The sequence below is a fragment of the Suncus etruscus genome, chromosome 8 (genome assembly GCF_024139225.1).
Source record: "Suncus etruscus isolate mSunEtr1 chromosome 8, mSunEtr1.pri.cur, whole genome shotgun sequence".
In the NCBI taxonomy this organism is placed as follows: Eukaryota; Metazoa; Chordata; class Mammalia; order Eulipotyphla; family Soricidae; genus Suncus; species Suncus etruscus.
In genome coordinates this window covers 115,208,795-115,219,220 of record NC_064855.1, presented here as the reverse complement: position 1 = coordinate 115,219,220, position 10,426 = coordinate 115,208,795, and the positions used below count along the sequence as shown (strand labels likewise).

The following is a 10,426-nucleotide window of genomic DNA, read 5'->3' as shown; positions in this document are numbered from 1 at the left end:
AAAGAGAGGGAGAAGAAGAGAGGAAGGGAGGGAGAGAGAGGAGAGAGGAGAGAGAGAAAGAGCGAGAGAGCGAGAGAGCGAATAAGAATGTCTGCAAGCATAGGGGAGTGCAGGGGGAAATCCGGGACACTGATGGCGGGAACTGTGCCCTGGCGAAGGACGTTGGAGACTATATGACTGAAACTCAATCTCGAGTAACTCTGTGACTGCGTCTCACAGTGATTCAATTAAAGAAACTCAGATGGGGCAAAGGCTTCCTCTGGGCCTCGGGGGCCGGAAAGGATGCCCTTGGTGCCCTCGCTGAGAGCCTCAAAGCAGGGCAGGAAGGATCTAGAAGGGCCCATGAGGGAGCACCACCCTGTGTTCTGTGGAGCCTCCCCGCTTCCTCCCTGCTGGGCACAATGAGTGACTCTGACCCGGTGCCCCCACTCGACACCACCAGTGCGGACAAACCAGTCCCCAAGCCACCTTGAAAACACAGACAGTATCTGTGCCGTGGGAAACCCTGCTATTTACTGGTCTACTCGTCTGTCTCTCTCTACCCCCACCCCATTCATTCCTGAAACCCTGGGGCCACGTAATTTTGTTCTACACATTAAGAATATTTTAATCATGAAAAAAAAAAAGAAAACCCAGCTGGATAAATCTGATACATTTTCAATGAAACTCCCCTATGTTCTTAAAGTGAAACCACTGACACATTACTTAAATTCCTTCAAACATAAAATAAGAATGAGGGAGGGGGAAGGGAGGGAGGGAAAGGAGGCAGAGAAGGAGGGAGGCAGAGGACTTCTCCCAAGGTAGAGAGAGCCCCAGTACACATTTTAAAAAATAGATAATTCTAAAACCAACCCTCTGAAATGAACTGAAATAATATTTGCCAAGTGTTAGGCACAGGGCTAGATATATAGGAAGTGTGAATTGGGTAAAGTGATCATTAATTAAGAAACTCAAACTCTCTCCATTTTTGATCATTACTCTGAATTCTCTTAGCTATGGTAAATCTTTTTTTTTTTTTTTTTTTGGGGGGGGGCACCCGGTGGTGCTCAGGGGTTACTCCTGGCTGTCTCCTCAGAAATAGCTCCTGGCAGGCACGGGGGACCATATGGGACACTGGGATTCGAACCAACCACCTTTGGTCCTGGATCGGCTGCTTGCAAGGCAAACGCCGCTGTGCTATCTCTCCGGGCCCTCTTTTCTTTTCTTTTTTTTTTTTTTTATAAAATATTTGCATAGACTTCTCTGAACATAAACATTAGAACTTTTCTAAAGATATACTTTTTTTTAAAATTTTTTTCTTCTTTATTTGAACATCTTGATTACATAAATGATTGTGATTAGGTTTCAGTCATGTAAAGAACACCCCCTTCACCAGTGCAACATTGAGTAAGAAGTTTAAGGAGAAACTGGGGGGCCGGCGAGGTGGCGCTAGAGGTAAGGTGTCTGCCTTGCCAGCGCTAGCCAAGGAAGGACCGAGGTTTGATCCCTGGAGTCCCATATGGTCCCCCCAAGCCAGGGGCAATTTCTGAGCCCTTAGCCAGGAGTAACCCCTGAGCATCAAATGGGTGTGGCCCAAAAAACAACAACAAAAAAAGGAGAAACTGGAGGAACTGGAACTGGGAGGAGAGTGGGGAGCTTATGGTTTGGTGATAGCTCACAGGATTACCCTCCTCTTCTGGGCTTTTTGGTTTGTTGTTTTGTTTGTTGTTTATTTGTTTGTTTTTGGGCCATGCTCAGAGGCACTCTGGGATTCCTCCTGGCTCTGTGCTCAGAAATTCCTCCTGGCAGGCGCAGGGGACCAGATGGGATGCCGGGATCAAGTCCCAGTTGGCCACATGCAAGGCAAACACCCTTCTCTGCTGTGCTATTGCTCCAGCCCCTCTTCTGGAATTTTTCTTCCTAGTGCTATGAGTGCTTTAATTGGAATGGGAGTGCTGGGGTGGAAAGTCTGGTCTAGAGAGGGGCCTGGTGTGGCCTTGAGAGGTCAGGATGCAGCCCACACGGGGGGCACTGCCCTACCTCTTCCCCAGTCCCAGCGCCTGCCACAATAGTGGCAGATGAACTAGGGTGGGGTGAGTTCCCCAATCCTCAGTCCAGATTGTCTGCAGTTCTCTGAGCATTCAGGGAGATGCAGACACACCCCCAACTGTGGGACCGCATTCATACGATCATGTGTGTGATCAGTCATTCTACCCCGAGATGCACGCCAGGAGGACTGAAAGCGTGGGTCCCATCTAGCAAGGAGCCAGTTTAAATCAGAGGATACAAGCTGCTAGAAATAACAACAAAGAAAAAAGTTCTATTTGAGGAGGCTGTGCCAGTGACTTCTACCTAAGTCAGTCCAAAAAGTACCAGGCAGTTTTAAAAAGGGGAAGCACTGATCTTAATTTAGTCCTTAAAATGGCCCATTCTGGTCACCTTTCAGCCCCCCTAGACTGAAACAACCCTCTGCCTAGAGCTATACAGGGAAGGAGGAGAACGAGCTGGAGGTGGTTTAGCTAAAGGGGTGCAAGGTCTCTGAACCCTACGGAGCTGTCCCACACTGAACTCTAGGCCATGGATTGCTGCAAGAGAAAACCCCAACTGCTCTTCAATGAAAAGCTTGACTAGTTGCCAAGAAACTATTATTGACTGATTTTGTCACCTGCCACTTTTCTTTTTTCTACTGATTTGGTTTTTGCTTCAGGGCTTACTCCTGGGTTTTCTGGGGGACCGTGTGCTGCCTGGTTCAAACCTAGGTCAGTGGGGGCCAGAGAGATAGCATGGAGGTAGGGCGTTTGCCTTGCCTGCAGAGGGACAGTGGTTTGTATCCCGGCATCCCAAATGGTCCTCCGAGCTTGCTGGGGGCGATTTTTGAGTGTAGAGCCAGGAGTAGCCCCTGAGCGCTGCCGGGTGTGACCCAAAAACCAAAAAAAAAAAAAAGAAAAGAAAAGAAAAGGAGTTTATTGGTGGGACTGGAGAGATAGCATGGAGGATGGAGGAGGGCATTTGCCTTGCATGCAGAAGGATGGTGGTTCGAATCTCGGCATCCCATGTGGTCCACTGAGCCTACCAGGAGCGATTTCTGAGTGTAGAGCCTGGAGTAACCCTTGAGCACTGCCGGGTGTGACCCAAAAACCAAAAAAAAAAAAAAAGTTTATTGGTTTGTTGTTTGGGCCACACCTGGTGATGCTCAGGGGTCACTCCTGGCGAGATGTGAGGGATGCTGAGGATTGATTATAGCTCAAACGCATGCAAGGCAAGCACTCTCTCTGCTAGACTATTTTTGTTTTGTTTTGTTTTTTGGGCCACACCCAGTGATGCTCAGGCATTACTCCTGGCTATGCGCTCAGAAATCACTCCTGGCTTGGGGGACCATATGGGACGCCGGGAGTCGAACCCAGGTTCATCCTGGGCATCTGCGTGCAAGGCAAAGACCCTATTGCTGTGCTGTTGCTCTGGCCCTCCCTGCTGTACTATTACTCTAGCTTCCCTCACTTTTCTGAGCACTGATGGGCAATGCTAGATGTTCCCCCATTGCTTGAGAGAAACACTGCCATAAAGGCAGAAGGGAACAGCAACATGGAAGCTCCATACCCTAGAATCCAGGCACCCAGGAGTGGGGTGGTCATGTCTCTCCATTTTCTGGGGGCTTCCTAAGCCTGGAAAACATTTTCCCAACATATGGGAGTTTAGTGCAGTGTTTTCATGCCTGGCTCCTGATTACCACGGAAACTCAAGACTTGGTCGTCTCCCCCACCATGGCCCTTCCCAGAGGATGCTCCTTGAGGTTTCTGCCCAGAATCATCATCTTCATCATCACCACCACTACTACCATCGCCATCACCATTGCCATCATCATCACCCTAATCCAGACACCAGCACTGCACAGCCAAAGCTTAAGTTCCTTCCCATTGCTCTGCAGCAGTCGGCCAACACGGGCCTTGCTTTCAGGGGCTCAACGGAAATGAATCTGGAAAGGACAGAACCAAAGACGGTGACAAGGGTGTGGGTGCTGACTGCCAGGAACAGCCATACCAATGAAACACACCAACACTTGCACCAGAGTCGGGGGGGGGGGGGGCTGAGTCTTGTGTAGTTACAGTTCCTGGTCTACATGGAGGGAGTCATGCACAAGGTTATGCAGTGGGGAAGCTGGAAGTCAGAAGTCGCAGGCTTGTTTGTTTTGAAGCCACACCCCCCGGCGATGCTCAGGGCTTACTCCAGGCTCTGCACTTCTGGTGGTACTCTGGGGACCCTATGGGATGCCAGAGATCAAACTCAAGCCAGTTGTATACAGGGCGAGTGATCTCTCTTCTGTACCCTCTCTCCAATTCATTCAAGAGCTTTGCTCTTGTTAAACATGGTGCTTGATCTCTTCCTGCAGGAGATCATAGAACAGCCCCGAGTTCCCTAGGAAGCAGATGTAAAATGTCATTTCTTCTGGCCAATAGGTCAGGGATTGGGGTATAAAGTGACACATGTCAAAGGTGGAGGTAACATGACTGAACAGGGTAGGGGCTGGGGATCCGAGACACCCACACACACACACACTCCATCCCAGAAACATCCCACTTCTGCTGGCCAAGCAGAGATCTCTGGGCTCATGTAGGGCTGCCCACTAGAACTTGGGCTCCTTTAGGTGTGAGCCACCGATGGTACACGTGGGTGTGGTGTTAAGGCAAAGGAAGTGGTCCTTTGTGCGAAGGTGCTTCTGGGCCTAGGGGACACTGAGGTGTCCAATGCAGTGGGGTTTCAGTCTGGCCTGTTCTTTGAAGATGATTTTGTCCTGAAGCCCATTATGAAGTGAGGATTTCTCAGAGCCCTTCCCCTGTGGTCTTATTACAGGAACGAGGGGGCAGACAACCATGGGAGATGCCCCAGCAGGGTGAACTTGAAGAAAACCACTGGGAGTGAACCCCCACACAGCCAAGAGCGAAGAGAAATGCCCATGTACCACTTGGTGTGTCCTAGCCCCCAATCCAAGAACCATGTGGCCCAGCCTAGCAGTCTGAGGCTTCTTGAGTCCATCCCTCATGTCTCCGGCCACCCCTGATCTCACAGGGCTGGGGAGGTAGCAGGTGACCCCAACTTCGAAACCATCCCTGAAATTTTCTTTTCTTTTTTTTTTGTTTTTTGGGCCACACGCAAAATCACACACCGATGATGTTCAGGGATTGGTCTGTCCCAGGTAAGCACACACAAGGCAAACACCCTACCACTTGTGCCACTGCTCCAGCCCCCATCCCTGAAATTTTCTAACACAGAGAAAAGAGCATCGTGGCTGCCATCCGTCTCCTCCTTGGCAGTGTTTTGTCACACACCCAGACCTCGAGGGCTGTGACCTCTGACTCCCTAGCTAGTAGGGACTTTCTTTTGGGGGGGTGCATCTTTCTTTCCTATTACCCTTTGGTCATTTTTTTGTTTGTTTGCTTTTTGGGTGACACCCAGCGGCACTGGGGGTTACTCCTGGCTCTGCACTCAAAAATTGCCCCTGGCAGATTCTGGGACTATATGGGATGCTGGGACTTGAACCAACATCTCCTGGATTGGCCACTTGCAAGGCAAATACCCTCTCACTGTGCTATCTCCCTTTGGTAATTTTCTGCTTGCATTGGTGTGGCTGGCAGCTAAATACCCGGTCTAAGCTGCTGAGAGCAAAGCCAGCTGACACAGCGTGTAGGGGAGAGATCCAGGTGCCCTTTACCTCCAGTGGGGTGAGCAACCCCTGCCCTTCCCCTTCTCACCCTGCTTCTTCCTCTTCTAGCGTCCCTTGCCCTCCTCTCTGCTGTGGCTTTGCCTTCTCACCACTTAGGCCTCTTCCTTTCGACCCATGAGCTGATACGAGGGAGATAAAGGGGGGCCGGGCGGTGGCGCTAAAGGTAAGGTGCCTGCCTTGCCTGCGCTATCCTTGGACGGACCGCGGTTCGATCCCCCGGTGTCCCATATGGTCCCCCAAGCCAGGAGCAACTTCTGAGCGCATAGCCAGGAGTAACCCCTGAGCGTTACCGGGTGTGGCCCAAAAACCAAAAAAAAAAAAAGAGGGAGATAAAGGACACGCTGGCCTGGGAACCAGCAATCTGGATCTTGTCTGATGAAGCTTCTGGTCCATGCCTTTGGGGCTCAAGTAATTCTGGATGTCAGATTGCTTATGTAAGGGTGTGAGGCAGCGGGGAAGCTCCCCACCAGCCATCGCATGGGCCTGTGGGCAACGAATTACTCAGTTGGTTGTCCCAACTGAGACTGTCTCCCACTGGGGCTAGAGACTGTGGCTTGATTTCTTTTGATTCTGGGTGGCCTCAGACACAGCACCGACCCAACAGCCAATGCTCCGAGAACATGCCAGTGGTTAAGCACCAAGGTCTGAGCAGATGCTAACACATCTGAGTCGGGCAGTTGGGGGACTGGGTGGGAGATAAATCAGAGGTTGGGGTACAAGGAATGTGTCTGGCCCTTAGCACAAACTTGGCTTCCACTTGAGGCACACAGGAAGCAGCCCTTTGAGGCTGTCATCATGGCCAGGGCCTGGGCATCATTGCGTCCTCACATGGCTCCAGCTATCTGAGCTGGGAAGAATTACTTCCCCCATTAAAGGAAAAAAAAAATCAGATAGGGGCCAGTGTGATAGTACAATGGGTAGGGCCCTTGCTTTGCATATGGTACCTTGAGTTTGATCCCCAGCTTCCCATATGGTCCCAGAGTCTGCCAGGAGTGATCTCTGAGCATCGTCAGGTGTGGCCTAAAACAAAAAACTAAACAAGAAATATTTGCTAGGAGCTAGAGAGATAGTGTAGTAGGCTGAAGCTATTATTATTATTATTATTATTATTATTATTATTATTATTATTATTATTATTATTATTATTTTTACTCTAAAGGGTTTATTGAGACAGGGTTCATGTACAATCCAAGGGGTAGGGACTTGTAAACAAGAACCAGGATGGGACCTGAGGCACAGGGTGGGACTCCAAAAGAGTGAAATAAATAGAGGCAGAGTAGCGGAGGGTGGGGCAGACTATCACACAGTGATAACATGGTGGAGCTCCATTAAAATCCTATTTATTTATACAGATATATAAAAAATCGAGAGGAACTCCACTCCCCCCACCATGCCCCAGAGTGAGGGGAGGGGGGAGCAACCCCTGAATTTTTTTTATGGAACACTTCATGAATTTGCGTGTCATCCTTGCACAGGGATGCTAATTTTTTTCTGATTGTTCCAATTTTAGTATATGTATATATAGTTTTAGTATATGTGTTTTCCTTGCACATGACCAACCTGGGTTCAATCCCCAGCATTCCCATGTGGTCCCCTGAGCCCCACCAGTAGTGATGCCTGAGCACAGAGCAAGAAAAGAAAACAAGCCCAGAGCACCACTGTTAGGTATGACCCCAAAAGAATAACCAAAAAAGCTTTAATGGTTATTTATCAAGAAAATTGGAGAGGGATATTATTTTTGTTTGTTTGTTTGTTTTTTTGTTTTTTGGGCCACACGCGGCGGTGCTCAGGGGTTACTCCTGGCTGTCTGCTCAGAAATAGCTCCTGGCAGGCACGGGGGACCATATGGGATACTGGGATTCAAATCAACCACCTTTGATCCTGGATCGGCTGCTTGCAAGGCAAACGCCACTGTGCTATCTCTCAGGGCCCGGGATATTATTTTTATGGTACTGCATCTTCAGAAACCTTAATCTTGCAATTAAGAGAATAATCTTACAAGTTTCATTTCGTTTTGTTTTTGGGTCGTACCTGGCCATCCTTAGGGCTTACTCCTGGGGGTGCTCAGGGGACCAGCGGGAATGACAGGAGTCGAACCCAGACCAGCAGTATACATGGCAAGCACCCTCCCTGTATGCTATCTTTCTGGCCCCTAAGTTCACAATTTTTTTGGGGGGGGTCACACCCAGTGGTGCTCAGGGTCTATTCCTGGCTCTGCACTCAGGGGTCATTCCAAGCAAGGTTTGGGGGACCATACAGGAAGCCAGAGATAAAACCTGAGTCCGCCACCTACATGGCAGGCTCCCTCCCTGCTGTGCTATCTGACTCCTATTCTTACAATCATTAAGACGAAAATCACTGCAATTATTTCAACCTTCTATGAAACAACCCTTCAACTGTCCACCCAGGCCCTAGACGAGAACCGTTTCCAGACAAAATGGTGTACAGAAAACCAACCACTCCAGTGCTAGGCACCAGTCTGGACTGAAACCCCAGAGTAGACTTCTGTTTCTGCTTGAAAGACAACAATCTGGACAGTCACTGAAAAGGGGTAAAGCAAGACTTTATCATTTCTACTGCAAAGCGATGCCTTTGATGTACCGAGACGCAGAGGGCCCTGAAAGCTGCCACTTCCACTCTACTGATTCATAAAGAAACATCTGGTGTCAACAGAGAGAGAAACTACAGCAAAGGCACAACAGCACAACAAAAGGCATGGGGTCCAGGGCGGAAGCGCCTGTCATTCCTGTAGGCCCTTCTGAAGACCTGATGGGATACAGAAACCCTTTTATGCAGTATGAAAGCCAGCAAGGGCACAGAGATCCAGTTCCTCCAGTCTGTGAGATGGAGAGGATGGCTCAGAAAGCGGGTGCAGGCAGAGTTCCTTCATTCCAGGGGGCACCCCTCTCCTTCCCTCCTCCTCCTCCATCTCCACCTCAGAAAATGTCCCCACGTAACAGACAGGCTGTGCTTCTTCTGGACTTTCCTGATTTGAGTGGTAAAGTCTGTATCTGATAGTGAATGGCGAGCTTGGGCGTTAATGTTGGTGGCACTTGAGCCAGGAAAGAAAATACATATCCAGTTTCTTTTTTTTTTTTTTTTTGGTAGTTTTTGGGTCATACCCGGCAGTGCTCAGGGGTTACTCCTGGCTTCATGCTCAGAAATTGCTCCTGGCAGGCACGGGGGACCATATGGGACGCTGGGATTCGAACCGATGACCTCCTGCATGAAAGGCAAACGCCTTACCTCCATGCTATCTCTCCAGCCCCCATATCCAGTTTCTTAAGTTTATCACCTAAATGGTTTTCATGCTTAAGTGAAAACGTGAGATTTAAAAAAAAAGTTATTTATTTATTTATTTTGGTTTTGGGGCCACACCTAGTGGTGCTCAGAAATTACAACCTGGCAGGCTCGGGGGACATATGGGATGCTGAGGATCAAGCCTGGATGAGCCATGTGCAAGGCAAACACTTTCCCCACAGTGCTGCTATTGCTCTGGCCCCAAGAATTCTTTTTTTTTTTTTTTTTTTTTTTGAGACCTGAAACTAAAAGGTGGCGTGAATCCTGCTGCTCCTGGCAAGGTCCGTTTGGGCTGTGACTCAGATAGGGCAGGTGTGGGTCTCTCTCCATCCAGACAATCGGGGTGGTGACCCTGGTGATGTAACCGTTTCTCACGACCTTCTCTTCCTTCTCACAGAAGGCAGGCTCGGGGCTGGCTCTGGCCAAACTGCTAGAGAACAGCCATTGGCATCAAGGGCTCTGAGATCACCAAAACCCTTGGCGCCTTGTGGATCAGAGGAAGGGAAAGGCTGTGGACCAGGCAGGAAGCACCAAATATACACTGCAGAGGGTCTGCTCGGCTTTTTCTTTCCGTGTAGCTGTCCTTTAAGTGAGCTGTAGTTGTCTTGGCTTCTTTATTTGGGGAGGGGGTTAGGGGTTTATGCCATACTCAGCAGTGCTCAGGACTTCCTTCTAGTTCAGGGACCAGCCCTGGCCATGCTTAGCAGACCAGCCACACAGAGTTCAAGGGATTGAACCCAGGTAAGACAAAAACTTGCAAGGTAAGGGCCAGCGGTAGGATATTTGTCTTGTATGCAGCCAACACAGGATGGACCCCAGTTCGATTCCCCACATCCCATATGGTACCTCGAGCCTTCCAGGAGTGATTTCTGAGCACTGCAGAGCCAGGAGTAACCTGAGTGCCGCTGGGTATGATCCAAAAACCAAAACCAAAACCCAAACAAAACAAACTAAAAATCTGCAAGGTAGGCACCTTAACCTCCTGCCTGACCATCATTTCTTTTCACTATTTATTTATTTATTTTTATTTATTTGGTTTTTGGGTCACACCCAGCAGTGCTCAGGGGCTACTCCTGGCACTGTGCTCAGAAATTGTTCCTGGGGCCGGAGAGATAGCATGGAGGTAAGGCATTTGCCTCTCATGCAGAAGGTCATCGGTTTGAATCCCGGTGTCCCATATGGTCCCCCGTGCTTGCTAAGAGCAACTTCTGAGCATGGAGCCAGGAGTAACTCCTGAGCAACTGCCGGGTGAGACCCAAAAACCAAAAAAAAAAAAAAAAAAAGAAATTGTTCCTGACAACCTCAGGAGACCATATGGGTTGCCGGAAGTCAAACCAGGGTCTGCCCTAAGTCGGCCGAGTGCAAGGCAAATGCCCTACTGTTGTGCTATCGCTCCAGCCCCTATTCTCACTATTTTTTAAGGCCCCC

General features: G+C 49.3%; 1 protein-coding gene and 1 pseudogene across 1 annotated transcript in view; both read right to left on the bottom strand.

Moving 5' to 3' along the window:
- UBAC2 (UBA domain containing 2) overlaps positions 1-10,426 on the bottom strand; it is a 130,258-nt gene that overhangs the window by 59,922 nt on the left and 59,910 nt on the right. The gene's annotated exons all lie outside the window — the stretch shown is intronic.
- LOC126017194 (uncharacterized) lies at positions 7,129-7,223 on the bottom strand (annotated as a pseudogene).